At 43.9% G+C, this 15,183-nt stretch overlaps 1 protein-coding gene across 11 annotated transcripts in view; it reads left to right on the forward strand.

Annotated features, from left to right (window-relative positions):
- Positions 1 to 459: 459 nt before the first annotated feature.
- TSPAN11 (tetraspanin 11) overlaps positions 460 to 15,183 on the forward strand; it is a 189,896-nt gene continuing 175,172 nt past the window's right edge. For 8 of the 11 annotated variants that reach the window (XR_006172766.2, XM_024109992.3, XM_042843028.2 and 5 more), the window contains exon 1: positions 475 to 616. The gene's annotated coding sequence lies outside the window, so the exon portion shown is untranslated. Of the gene's footprint in view, positions 617 to 15,183 lie in introns of all 11 variants that reach the window. The other 3 variants (XM_065584227.1, XM_005307829.5, XM_024109990.3) reach the window with 3 other exon arrangements.

The raw sequence follows: 15,183 nt of genomic DNA on the forward strand, positions 1-15,183 counted from the left end.
CCTGGGGTTCTTCCAATCCTAATATTCTATTCTATTTTATAATATTCTATCGCACTGCTTTCCTCCTCTCCTGAATGTTGTTCTGCTTCCTTCATCTGACCCCACATTAGGGTGACCAGATGTCTTGATTTTATAGGGACAGTCCCAATATTGGGGATTTTGCCTTATATAGATGCCTATCCCCTCTGGGGGCCGGATTTTTCACACTTGCTGTCTGGTCACCCTACCCCACATAGATCTGAACTTGCATCTTTTAGTCCAGAGACACTGGGCAGGATTCACCTTTGTGCAGTGGGGGCAGAGCGCGGGTAAAGCGCTGCCCACTCAGATGGGCAGGAGGGTGACTGAGGAGACAAGGCGATGGGGGGTAATGGAGAATCGGGCCCGTGCTGAAATATTAAGAGGAGCGTCCCAGCTCTAAGGTGCTTTGCCTCTTTAAGACGCTCCTGCCCAGGCTGCACACGCGTGGCCTCAGAGGGGAGGGGAAGGGGGAGCCCTGGGCTGCTGCTAGGGGCTCCCGGAACCATCGCATCCCTGCCCGGGGGGTGTCAGCGCTCGGCGCCCGCGGAGTGTGGCCAGCGCTCCCGGTGCTGTAGTTGTTGGGGTCCGCGCCGGGGTAAGTGGGGGGCATGTAGCAGGGTGGAGGGGCAGCAGCCGGGTTAACCCAGAGGTGGCCGGAGGAGAGCAGAGGCTGCTCTGCGGCCATCTTACTCAGCAGCTCCCCAGGAGCGACTGAAGTTTCTTACCAGTTCATCGGGGGGCGGAAAGGAAAGATTGAAAGGTGGGAATAAACCGAAGGAAGGCAAGTGTGAGCAGTTAACGGCAAGGGCTGCTGAGACCGGCTGTGCGATGCCCGCTCCTGCTTCAGCGACACCCCCCGTGCTCTGCTCCCCTCTCCCCCCTTTCCTCTCCCTTCCCTGGGCTAGACTGGGGCTGCAGCGTTACTGTAGTATCCTTGCTTTCCCCTCTGCCTGCCTGCCCCAGCACCCAACCCCAACTTAAAGCTGAACTCTGCAGCCTTGAATGAGCTCCCTGCTCTCCCCTGTATTCTCTGCTCCCCGGCATGACAGGAGTTCCCCTTGCTCTCCCTTATCCTGTGCCCCCTCTCTTCTGCTCCTGCAGATGAGTGCTGCAAATACAGGCTCTTCCCAATCCCCCCCAAGCTCTGCTCCCCAGCTCCAGCCTGCCTTGCAGGCAGTACAAAGGTTCCCCTGGTTCTCTAGCTTCCCCCTGTGATCTGCTCCCAATCTCAGGTACCCTGTCTTGGAGCATTATAAGCGTTCTCCACCTTTCTCCTCTACTCCCCTCAGAATGCACTTCAGCCTTATAACACTTCATCTTCTTGTATTTTTCTTCATACTCTGAATATTGTGCCAACAGTAAGTGAGATGTTAGTTGGCAGTTCTCATGTATACAGCTAGAAAGTGAGATCACCAGTTATCTGTCTAATGTTCCTTTGGGGATACAGCTCCTGTTTCCATACAGTACTAGTAACCTGCTGATGCTTTAGATGTATATTTTCTATGATAAAAGTCTAGAAGGAATCCTTAAATCTGACTGGCTTTGAAAAGTCAAAGGGTGTCGATATCCTGGCAGTACCTCAGAACCAGTTGGTAGTGGCTGACTTCAAAATGCCATTAAAAACTGACATTCATTGATGTCTTAATAGAAGCATTTTAAATATTACAGACCGCAAGGCTCTGTTAGAAGTTAAAGGCTATGTGAGAAGCTAGCTTCTCTCCGTCTGCAAGGTTTTACACGCTCAGCTTTCCGCATGTCCAAATAAAAGTATCAAGTCTTCTCATTTACACTGATGTGACTCCTCTAACTTCAGCAGAGTCCCACACCTGGCATGAGCATTAGGCCAGTGGTTCTCAAACTTTTTTACTGGTGACCCCTTTCACACATACTGGTGACCCCTTTGAGTATGACCCCCTTTATAAATTAAAAACACTTTTTTATATATTTAACACTATTATAAATGCTGGAAGCAAAACGGGGTTGGGGTGGAGGTTGACAGCTCGCGACCCCCATGTAATAACCTCGTGACCCCCTGATGGGTCCCAACCCCCAGTTTGAGAACCCCTGCATTAGGCCCATACCCTTTTAAAGGGATAAGCTCTCATTTATCCTGATGTGAATCCAGAGCAATTCTATTGGTGCTATGCCTGTAGGGTTTGGTGGGGGGGCTGGGAGAGAAAGAGGAGAGAGAGTTTTGTTTCCCCCCTCTCCACCCACATACATGCTCATAGGGTACCATGATGATGACAGCAGTATAAAAATATAGATTTAGACTAGATTTAGGTAGGGGTACATTGAGAGGGAGCAAGTACCTCTCTTTAACATCAGTGACTGCTTCATCTGAAATTTATTTTTTAAAGGGACACTGCCAACATGTTTTTATAAATAGAATTTTTTTAAAAATCTATGTTCTTTTAAATAACTAATTTTAAGCTTCTTTTAAATAACCAATTGTTTTTCAATTAAAAGAAATGTCCTTTATAAAAGTTTTTCTGTTTCCTTGCCGATGCAAGGGAGAAACTGACTAAGGTCCTGATCCTGCAAATGTATCTATTCAGGTCAGTCTCTGCATGTGTGCAGAGAAAGTTGCAGGATCAGAGTCTAAATAACTGGCCATTCAAGAGAACAGATGGGGGAAAGGGGTGTTAAAATGATGATTTTTGCTACCTTTTTCAGTTAGAGCCATTTTAGGTGTAGCTTGGAATTATAGAAGGTAGACAATGTTCAGGCTGAAATGTGACTTTCAAATTGATGGTGCCTCTTTGAAAAAGAAAATAGGGTCATTTTACCATAAAAGAAGGTTGGTTTCCTCTGCTAACTATTCCCCCCCACTCTGATATCCTATACGTTTAGCTTGTTGATGGCAGTTAAATGTTTCTGGCATTCTCAAATCTATAGCTCTAGGACAGACCACAGGTGTATTTGATGTCAACTTGATACTTGTGTGTTCCTGGCCAAAGCAGTCAATTGGATGTCAGTGGCAGAACACTAATAAAATCATGATAAAGTATTTTTTAGTTTTCCACTGTATGTTGCAATTCAATTATTAGATGTTTCTCAGTAATGGGAGAATTTGCATCAGCAGTGTTGCAGGAGCACAGGAATAAAAAAAAGGATGGGGGATAAGCACAGAGGAACCCTGTATAGCACTAAGAGTGGCTTGCAAGCAATGGGTGGCAGACTCAGTCAGCTGTGCTTGCCTGCTTCCTGTGAGCTTCTGTTGCCTCTGGAAATTCCTTCCCCAGCCCGTTCTCAGTGAAATCAGAATGATTTAAAATAAAATAACTGAGTGTAAAAAAGATTGTAGATGGTATGACTTGCTGTAAATGAATCTTGTTTTGTTAAGAACAGTAAATGCTGTTTCTGAGGCTCCATGGGTTAAAATTAGAGCTGTGTGTATGGGCTGTCAGCAGAGAAAATGAGTGATTTATCAAAACCATTTTAAATATTGGCTGTCCCTCTGTGCCAATTTAAGGTGAAATACCTCCCAATGCAGACAGGCTGCATGGACCCCTCTATATCACTTTAGCTCCTACTTTCTGACTTAGCAAATTACTTAAACCCATGCTTCATTTTAAGCATGTGAATAGGCCCATTGAATTCATTGGGGCAAGTCACCTGCTTAAAGTTAAGCATGTGCTCAAGTATTTTGTTTGCTGAATTGGAGCCTCACAAGCCAATGCAGTTTGGGGTTGAATTTCACCCTTATGGAGCAAGCTATGATCTGACAGTGCGTTAAAACTTAAAATGCATATATCTCAGCTATTGTACAGAAATTTCTGCAGCGTTAGGAAGGAAATTGAAGATACAATACAAAACCCATTTATCCAATGTGCTTTTTAAAAAAAATCTCTCTGAACCCACAGGCTCTTCATTTTAGGGTTAGATTTTCAAAAAGATGTATTGATCTGTGGAAAAGTGGCAACTGAGCATCTAGTTAGAGCTGCAATTGTGTGTACTGTAAATTTTTTTGACAGGTGGCATTTAATAATAAACTATTATATACCCAATAGAGAGCTCAGTGAGTCTGTGAGTAAAATTTTAATTTTGTCATCATTGGTGTTCCAGCTGGATACTTTGATTTATGGAGTTATGCAAATGAAAAGCGGTGTCATTCTGTTTTCTGTTTACTGCTCCTTTAAACATAGAGGAGTGTCTCCTCTCCACCCTCTCCTTGCCACTGCCTATTGCAAGGGCTGCTATAAAGCAGCTGCCATTTGCATTAAATTTCAGATTTTCTTTTATCATTGTCGTTTTCCTTAATCTGAAATAAAACGGATCTAGTTGGAGAAATACATCTGTGCTTTGTTTGTGGGAATCCATAACTGGCATCCAGATTTAGTTGATCCGTTCATGGTAGAGTGTGCGAAACATTTGCACTGAACCTATTCAAGCCAGGCGTGGATTTGGGGTTTGCCACACTTGTGAACCTCAGCCCATAAATTTCATGAGGGTCCTTAAAGTGTTGATAGAAACGTCTCGCCATAAAGAGCCCTGCAACACCTCACCTTTTGACTCCAGCGTTGCCTTTTGTCTTGCACCATCATGGCTAGAAAGGGTAGCTGGGGTCATGGAATAAAGTTGGAGAAGGAGAGAAAAGGCAACGAAAAACTGGGACACCCAAAACCAAGTCCTCTCCTTCCATTCCGTTCTGTTGCTTCCTCCCCACCCTCATCCACCTAAACCTGCCCTTTTCAAACAAGAAACTAAACTTGGAATGAGACTTGATGAAGTCTGCAGTTCAGTTTCCAGTAAAGATACCCTATAGAGCTCTCCAGTCAATTCCCCTCAGTGCAGCAGCCGAGCTGCGTGGGGAAGAGCCATTTCTGTTTGAAGTCCTGCTTGCTAGCACTTCTGCAGCAGTACTTCAAAAGACAAACCGGTGCTTTCCAGCCCAGGCCACCCCACTAGACAATCTGCTGGGCTGCTTAAGTGTAGGAAGCTGAACTAGGAGCTGTATTAAGGCTCTGAATTGAGTTTCTTGATTGAAAAGGGCAAATTTAGGGGGCGGATGAGAAGGGGGAGGCAGCAAGGAAAGGCTTGTGTGAAAGATGAGTGGCAGTTTTAAAGTGCTTTTTTTCCTTTTCAACCTCTATTCCTATTAGTCCAGCCCTCTCATGATGTGCTGGAGAGAGCTCTGGGTTGAGGGGGTGGGAAGGGAAGACTTGCAAGAGCCTCTTTCTAATACTTCACCTTCAGAAGGAAGGGAAGATTGGGTGATTCCCTCACTTCCAGTGGAATCACCCCATTTCTGGGCATCACTAGATCTTCCCTGCCAAAGGGAACTTACCACTGATTCTGAAAAGCCAATGTTTTGCCTTTGAATGCATCGGATGTCAGGTAGTTGGTGTTTTTAAAAAAAGATGTCCCAGTGGAGCATGCTGCCTGGATTTCCCTTGCAACACCTGCTCTCACTCTTCACGTACAGGCCAGTGCTATTCAGTGGTGGTAACCATTTCCAGCAAAGTGCCCTGAATAGACAATTATTTTGGGTTGTTTTCCAGGTGGTGTTGCCTTGCTTCTTAGTTCTGCTTTTGAGACAGTGTTTAGGTGAAACTCGGGCTCCACTGACATCAGTGGAGTCAGCTATCACTCTTTGTGTTTAAACGGGAAAAGAAATCGATTCCCAAGGCCCTCAGAGCCACATCTCTGTCACAACACAGCACAGGCTAATAAGGGGACATTTTTGTGGAATCCTTTTTTTAACATATTTGCAACTTAACTCTGCAGCTGTCTTTTCTGGCCCTTTTCAACTTGCTTTAAGTCCCACTGTTGTTACTATTTAACATCTATATTTACTCCGGGGAAGGAGGGATTCTACACCACTGCACAATCGTTATGCACGCAGAATTTCCTTTCCCCCACAGAAATGGGCTGCAGTGCTCCTAGCTGCCACTAGGGGCCACTGGACCTGGCAGAGCCCAGCTCGCACATAGAGAAGGCAGGGAGCTAGAGGGTTCCTGTCAGCTGCAGGAGACAGCAAGGGACAGGAAACTCCGTGCAAGCCTGGGACCGAGCATCAGGCTGTTTCTCTCTCTGGATCCCTGGGCTCTGGGGGGGAAGGGGTGCGGTTATCTGGGAAGGGGGGACCAGCACCTGGGCTTTCAGAGGGAGGGGTTGTGGGTGTCTGCCCCCCCCCCCATCTGGCTCTGGGGGGAAAGGGGGCAGAGAAACAGGAACTGGGTTGTCATAGGGGTTTCTTTAACACTCTATTCCTGGGGGAAATTTTGTGTGTGTCTGTATTCTTACAGACATACTTGCTGACAGGAATTTTCAAATAAATTATCAAAATAAATGAAACTAGCATTATTATGTAATGTTATTTTGACAAATAAACTTTGCAGAATTTTGGAGAATTTTGCAGAATTTTAATTTTTTTGGTGCAGAATGCCCCCAGGAATATATATTGCAATAGCACCTAGAGACATTAGTCAGGTCAGGGCCGTGTTAGGCACTGTATAAACAGAGTTATTGTCCCTGCATTAAGGCTCCTGGTTCAATTTCTTGAATGTCAGAGGGATAGTATTTTAATAAAACAGAAAATGATGGAAAATAGGTTAGAATGCTATTATGAGAAACATACAAGAAATGTCTCCATCCTATTTCCTTTCAAATGATATAAAATAATGGACCTAGAAATGGAGATACATATTTTTTTGTGGTGAAGTCCCCATTATACACCATTGAGTGTTAGGGCTTTCCTGGTAATGTTACAGCCATGCACCATCAGTCAATCAGAACAAGGCTTTGGATAATCAAGTGTACTCAACCAGGCTCCACTTACACTTACGGCAAGCAGAAGGGTATAAACAAAGGGAAACCACGTTGGTTTCTGCTCTACAGGAATATGTGTTTGCTACATGAAAAATTAAAATGTGATTAGGGAAAGATAGCTTTTCTTTTCAATCAATGGAGAGATACTGACTAAACAAACTCCATTAAAAAGACAAGCTCTTTTTAAATAGTTTGCAGTGGAGTCTCTTAATAAAAATTGAATTTAACTTTCTCCCTTTTGTCATTTTGCCCAGTGGGGGGAAGGAGTGTAGTCTGCTGATTAGCAGAAGTGTGGGATTTAGGACTCACAGGTTCTTTCTCTCCCTCTGCCACTAACTCAATGTTTGATTTTGGTCAAGCCACTTAACTACTTTTTGCCTCAGTTTGCCCATCTGTAAAATGAATTGCAATACTTCACAAGTGTTCTGGAAAGCTTAATTAGTCAAGGTTTTTGAAAAGCTTAGAGAGCCGCACATGAAAGACAATATAGATTAGAATGTTTTCATATTTACTATTAGTTATACCAAGCCAGACTGTCCTCTGTAATAATCCAGCAACCTGTTTCTATTATAAAGTGTGTAAACATTTTGTTTTTATTTCTTCTTGACATGAAGCACTTCATATTTGTTGCGTTTATGATTCTTAATGGTTAGAGGTGCATAAAGTCTTAACTGGGATGTTTGCTTTTGGGAGTTTATAAAACCTAACGTTCTATAAGGTAATTAAAAAACCAGATTGCAAGTTTTACAGCAGCTGTAAAGCATGCAGCTCCCTAAAACAGGATATGGGGCTCTATATGCAGTATTGTAATGCCCTACCTTGAGTATCTGTTGGTTTAAGGGATCAGCTGGCAGAAAGCCATATAAATAACTATTGATTGTTTTCTGGTGCTCTGAAAGAGGGAACACTTTTTTTCCCCCTGTGATTTCTGTTAAATGTGAAATTAATACCACTCTGTGCACTAATAAAAATAACACAATTCTGCATATATTAACTGTTTGGCCCAGTGCATATACCTATGTGTTTTGACCTGTTTGTATTCCTGCCTCATGAGTATTGATTATTTGCCCCAATGCAGTTCTATATGTTGTTTCAATATCTCTTTTTAAAAAAGAAAAAATGTTTATACTGCAAAATATTAGAAAAAGAATTCTCTGTTCACTTTTAAATTTGACAATAACATCAGGTTAGTTGCACAGAATCAGTAGTGATCAATGGACAGAGAATCACAAGATACATTTGTGATAAAAGCAAAATCTAATCTAAAGTCTTTGTTGTTGTTGTTTTTAATTTAAAAGGAAATCTGTATTATCTCAGCAAAATGACCTCTCTATACTGCAGTATCTCAGCTGCCAATGTAACTTCTTTGACTCGTTTGATTATACTTGTTTAATCTCCCATGCCCTGTCTAGTTGATATACAGTTTCAACTTCTGACAAAAGCCAGTAGTCCAACTGTTGGCCATCTTTGAATGAGCTCATCCAGGAATTAACCTTTTGGCTAATTATCACTGCCTGGGTTTGGGCCATAAATCTTGATATAACAGAATCCCATTCTTGCTTTGCTAAACGTGATTGAAAGGTAAATTTTCTAACTGAGCTTCCTTTGGAAAGGTGAATCGAGTGGCTTTTGTAATAGGCTGCCTGTTTTATTTCAGACTCTTATAACTGCCCATCCTCTCATACAGTCATGCATGCATGCAACTCTTAATTCACAGATGGGGATATTTTGCACTGTCTCTTTACAACCTGTGATTTTACCATTGAAGAACTGCTGATCAAAAATACCGAAATCTTCACATCATTCCAAATGTTGTACAACGTGTAATACATTTGAAATTACAAATCATGGCACAGAGTTGTCTGTCAGTTAATAAACTTGTTGCTCGGAGGACAATTTTCTTATGACATAGGCATTTTATTGGATGTGAGTTATTAATATCTCTAATTGATTTCATAATTTTGTAATACTTGAGTTTTTCTAGATTTTTAAAGCGTGATTCTGTTCTGACAAGTGACTATGTAAAAATAGCATCTTGTTACCAAACAGACCTGCTGCTCCCCGTGTGTGTTCAGAGGCACATCTCCTCACTTTAGTGACTAAAATACATTTTTCTACTTTTCACACCTGTTCACTGTCCAGAGCCAGCACAGCTCAGAGAAAGCGAGCTGGATTCTGTGATCTTTCATATATCAAATAAATGGTTTACTAAATTCCAGGTTAAAGTTTAATCTCTTACACCAGTGAAAATCCATGCCAATAGGATTGGTTTGCCGGGTGTCTCTAAAGACGTACGCTTAAAATAGAGCTTGCAAAATTTGTTTTATTTCCCAGAGCAGGGAATGAAGAGATTTATTTCGTCCAGAGAATCAAAGAGGACCCTTTAATTATCCCCTGATCCTTTGGATAGTTTGCATATAGAAATCTACAGATAAGGAGACTTGATTTATTTTTATCTTCTGGATTTTCATTTACATGTGCTTAATTAAAATGTAAGTCTGTATTGCTAGTAAAGAGCTGTTTTTTATCTAGCTTAGGGTCAGCAAAGTGGCTGATGAAGGCTGACCAGTGTTACGTGTCAGTAGATGAACAATAGAAAAAAAATGAAAGAAGTGACTGGGACACTAGAGGAGGAGGGTTCTGAGTTACTTGGGGAAAGAATTCTCTGTAGAATATTATCTAATAAACTTTTAAATCTGTTCTTAAAAAAAAAAAAAAACAACCATTGGGGACATTGCAGTCTGTATATATTATGTGTGCGGCCCAACACCAAAATACTAACATCTCCCTATACGCTGTATGTTACCCCCAATGACCAATAACTGACGCTTCAAATTTTCTGTATAGTTTATTTTTCAAATATTATCTAATAAACTTTTAAATCTGGCTGGTGGTCTCGTACACATGCTCAGGATCTAGCTGATCACCATATTTGGGGTTGGGAAGGAATTTTCCCCTGGGTCAGATTGGCAAAGACCGTGGGGGTTTTCGCCTTCCTCTGCAGCCTGTGGCGTGGGTCACTTGCCGGTTAAACTAGTGTAAATGGCCGGTTAAACTAGTGTAAATGGTGGAGTCTCTGTAGCTTGAAGTCTTTAAATCATGATTTGAGGACTTCAGTAACTCAGCCAGAGGTTAGGGGTCTATTACAGGAGTGGGTGAGTCAGGTTCTGTGGCCTGCAATGTGCAGGAGGTCAGACTAGATGATTATAATGGTCCCTTCTGGTCTTAAAGTCTATGAGGCTATTTTAAATCTCATTGTTAATATGGTTTAAAACTCCGTGATCTTAAACTACCAAGTGCAAATGCATGACACTGTATGTCCCAGAATGAATAGTTAGGTGCTTTCATCTACACTCGATCAAGACCCAAATTCCTGACACTTCTTCTCTTAGAATGGGTTATGCAGCAAAACAAAAATAATGGAGAACGGGATTTCAAAAGATTTGAGGTTCATTTCATTCACATTTGTAATTCACAACAATTGTGTCCCTAGCCTCTGTTTGCCAGAAGCTGGGAAGGAGCGACAGGGGATGGATCACTTGATGATTACCGGTTCTGTTCATTCCCTCTGGGGCACCTGGCATTGGCCACTGTCGGAAGACAGGATACTGGGCTAGATGGACCTTTGGTCTGACCCACTATGGCCTTTCTTATGTAACACTAAGCAATGAAATAACACCAGGTTTATGCATAATGTAGGAGCTTTTAGGAGTGAAATGTCAGATGTATCTTGTAGTCAATTCCAACTGAATAGTATTACCTGACAAGAAAAGAGAAGATCTTAAGTATGGAAAAGCTTTTGTCATCAAGATTTACTGGCAGCAGAACTGCATTGGCCAGATTTTCCTCATACCATTGTAGCTCCATTGACTTCAATGGATTTGATCCTGATTCTGACTGAAGTGAGAGGAGAATCAGGCCCATCATTTTGAGGCAAGGCTACCCTTATAATAAAACACCTCAATGAGGCTCTGTAAAACCTGTGTAACTTTAGCGCCCTCGAGGCCAAGATGGAGTCTGCTCTGCAAGCAGCTCTGGCCAAGAGAGAGCGCGCACAGGAATGCAGCAGGAGAAATTCCTTCCACCCCAGGGGCGCCTGTTCCAAACCCCCCAGAGTGAACACCCACACCCACAGTAAAAGCACAATGGATATAACAAGGGAAATATTTATTTACAGAGGGGTGAGAGGAGAAAAACACAAGGGAAAATATAAGGGAGGGTAAAACAGGGTTGCGTCCAAGCCAAGGCCCCACAGGCCCAGTGGTAGCACAGTCTGGAAGGGCAGACACTGAGCAATGTGTCTGCACACAGTTCAGGAGTCCTGAGCAAAGTTCCAGTCTGGTGGTGAGTCTTGGGTGCTCCTGATCGTCTTCGGCACCAGTGAACTTTCCCCAGCAAACCCCTCCGGTGCCCTCTTCTGCCGCTCTCTGCAAAGCCACACAGAGCGACCACCACCATTTAACTAGCTACAGCCTCCCTCCTTGTTCCCAGTCCAGAGTCAGAAGCCCCAGTACTCACAGCCCCATACAGCTCTGGGCAGCCGTGATCCTGGGTCCAGCTCCGGCCTGTCCTTCTCGGGTGATTCCTCCCTGGCACAGTTCTCCTCCTGGCTCTTGTCCTGGGCTGTGATCGGCCCTGTCCGTCCCAGGCCTCAGGCAGGTTCTCTCTGCTTCCCTTTTCCAGGGCCTGCAGGCTGCCTCTCCCTCTCCTTGGGGCTCCAGCGCTGCCCCCTGGAGTTTCCCTCCTTTTTTCTTATTCTCCCACTCCCCCTTAGGAAAAAGATTTAAAGGGGCCATGCTCTCTAAACCCCAAAGGGGTTACACCTGTTTAAATACTTAGGCCATTTTGGGGTTATGTCCCAAAAACTAAGAGTAAAAGGGCATAAAACGGATTTGAAAGTTACTTTTCTTCCATTGTAGGATTCCTTACTTAAGTCATTAGATGAGCTTTCTTGGTAGCCAGTCTGTGCTACTGGAAATGCCATTAAGCATGAGCCTGGCCTCTTTCAGAAAGAGTTGCAAGAAGCACCTCTTTGCCCAGAGTGTCCCAATAATTGAACAAAGCACTTAAGCATTTATTTAACTTTAAGCACACTTGCTGAAGTGCTCTATTGGATCGAGGCCCACATCTTGGTTTTGTAACTGACTTGCAAAACTGCATGCATCAAGAAAATAGGGTGTTTGGTAGGGTTACCATATTTCAGCAAGCAAAAAAGAGGATGGGAGGAGCCCCGCCCCCGTCCAGCTCTAGCCCCACCCCTGCCCCTTCCACTCCCTCCCACTTCCTGCCCCCCTCAGGACCCCCAACCCTCCCCCTGCTCCTTGTCCCCTGACTGCCCCCTCCTGGGACCCCTGCCCCTAACTGCCCCCCAGGACTCCACCCCCTACCTAAGCCTCCCTGCTCCTTGTTCCCTGACTGCCCCCTCGTGAGACTCCCCCCCCACCCTAACTGCCCCCCAGGACCCTACCCCCTACCTATACCCTGACTGCCCAAAACCTTATCCACACCCCCACCCCCAGAAAGCCCCCCCCCGAACTCCCGACCACCCCCGCTCCCTGTCTCTTGACTGCCCCCTCCAGAACCTCCCTGCCCCTTCTCCGACCCCCTGGCCCCCTTACCCTGCCACTCAGACCAGCGTGCCGGGGAGGAGGAGCAGGGGGAGGAGCTCCAGACTGCCGGTGCGAACTGCCGGCCGGCTGGTGATCTGCGAATACAGGGAGGAAGTGATCTCAGCTGCAGGGGAGAGGAGGAGGGGCTCTCTCTCGCTGTCGGAGCCCCATGTAAGTGGCACCATCCGGCCGGCTGCCCTGTCAGCAGCGTGCACTCTGCATGGGGGGGAAGTCCGGACATTTACAGATTCCCCCCGGACGCTATTTTTTAACTCTAAAAGCCGGACATGTCCGGGGAAATGGTAACCCTAGTGTTTGGTCTCGCTCAATGAGACCTTAAAAATGAGAGGAAGAGTCAGAGCATGCTAAATTCTGCCCTCATTTAAGGGACAGCAGAATTTGGCTCAGTAAAAAATCGCTTGCTGCATCACAAGACGGCCCCAAAATATGTTGCTATTTTTCTTTTCAAACCCTTGAACACCTTCCTCCCTATTACCATAACATTTCCCAACACCTCACAGATACTGTCTATCAGTATTCCATGCTATAAGTGAATTTGCCTTTTCCCTTATTCAGCCCAGACTAAGATCATTCCAGATAGTATGAACCCATCTGTGCATGAAGTACAGGAATGATACAGTGTCATATTCTCGGTGGGTCTGCACTTCCATGAGAACTTTATTTTACTTCTCTAAATGTCTTTGTGAAGATTTTTTTCCTGGCCAGGAGACATTATCTGAGATCTGTAAGAACAGGGAACAAATCTGAGTGACTATGCTAATGAGGTGATGTATTCTTAATATGGAAGTGACTACATTAATAATTGTGTTAAGTCTCTGAGTGTGCCTGAATATCTGAACTAGATGTGTCCAGAAGTCTGAGCAGATGCAGAGTGAGCTGACTGACCAGACTGTTAATAAGGACTGTGGTTGCGCTCTAGCCAACTAGCCTCTTAAGAGCTTCCCCAGAAGTTCCTTCTTCAGAGCTGTGTTTACACTGCTGTAGGTTGGCATCAACAGTTCAGGTTATTCTTCAAGAAATATGGATTACACACTCTGCTCCTTCTGCTACATTGTAAAAAGAGCAGACCACGGCCATCTCCTTTTTGGTGCAAAGGTCTGAATGCAGAACCACTTCTGTAGGCAGGGCCTGATTTAGGGGCAGGTGACCGAGGCGGCCACTTGGGATGCCAGGCTTGCGGGGGGGTGCCAGGCTCAGGATGTTGTTTTTGTTGTTAGCAACAAAAGGGAAAATAGAAGGTTTGAAGTAAAATGTTTCAGGTATTCCATATGTGGATTCATTTTTCACTAACCTCCTAGAATTCTCTGGACCTTTGTAGAATCTCGTGGAACCTTCCAGACTTTCTGAGAACTACATTTTCCTCGAACCTCCTAGACTATTGTCCGCCATGCCCTTGTGGGTATGAAAGGGTGGGGCGTCGGTTCTGAGGGTAGAGATGAGGTGATGGGAAGCTTGGAAGAAAAATCCATCAAAGAAAGGTTCACACAAATGAAGCACCACAAGAAGACCTAGAGGTTTTTGTATGACCTTTATAAGCTGCAGACAGGAAAACACTCTTGAACAATTGTGCGGACCTTCACCAGATGCTGACAAATAGGGAATGTTCGGACGTCAATGATAAAGACCTCTATGTCGATTACACATTTCCCCCCCCCCCCACTGTTACTCACACCTTCTTATCAACTGTTGGAAATGGGCCATCCTGATTATCACTACAAAAGTTTTTTTCTCCTGCTGATAATAGTCCATCTTAACTGATTACTCTCATTATAGTTAGTATGGCAACATCCATTTTTTCATGTCCTCTGTGTATATATATCTTCCTACTGTATTTTCCACTGCATACATCCGATGAAGTGGGTTTTAGCCCATGAAAGCTTATGCTCAAATAAATTTGTTAGTCTCTAAGGTGCCACAAGGACTCCTCATTCTCTCCACTCCAAGTATTCCAGTTCATTCATGATGCAGAACTGAAAGACACTTTTCCTAATGTGTGGATAGCTTTGAGGATTCTGCTCATACTGCTGGTCCCAGTCGCGAATGGTGAGTGCAGGTTTTTGAAGCTCAGGCTCATTAAAACATATCTTTGATTGACGATGGCCGGCGAGAGACTCACATTGTTGCTATTTTATCTCTCGAAAATGCCACTGGCCAGTCTTTGGATCTCTCCGATGCTGTGCTTCAGTTTGCAAGGGCAAAAGCGAGAAAAGCGATCTTTTGAACTAAAGGACTAGGATTAACATTCTAAGACTGTCACCTACTGTAACACTATTTAATACTGGTCCACCCAATGTTAGTGCACAGTTCAATTTCTTGATGTTAGTACATTTCAGTTATTCTTAACTAAAAAGTTTCTGTAAGTTTAGAGGAAACAATTTTTTTATTGCTTATGTATGCCATGAATAAATGCAGATTTACAGATTCTAGCATGCAAATTTATCATCTTATATGACAGCGATAAATCATGTATGCAAATCATGCATCAAAGTCATGAACTGGGCTACAAATGCAATAAAAAATAAGGTATTCAAAAATTTAACAAATGGAGGCAGGGGCGCCACTTGTTCTAGGGCCGGCCCTGTCTACAGGCTAAGGTCTTGTCTCCTGATTTGTGACCCGCTAGTAAATAGAATGTCCTGGATGCATATCACCTGCCCTAGAGTTACTGACATAGCTGTTAGCTTTGCTCCAGAAAATAAAACTTCCTTGTTAGCAGATGATGGATGATCCAGAAATCTGGTTGGAATTTTTGGACTCT

This window comes from Chrysemys picta, chromosome 1, assembly GCF_011386835.1.
Source record: "Chrysemys picta bellii isolate R12L10 chromosome 1, ASM1138683v2, whole genome shotgun sequence".
NCBI classification, from domain to species: Eukaryota; Metazoa; Chordata; order Testudines; family Emydidae; genus Chrysemys; species Chrysemys picta.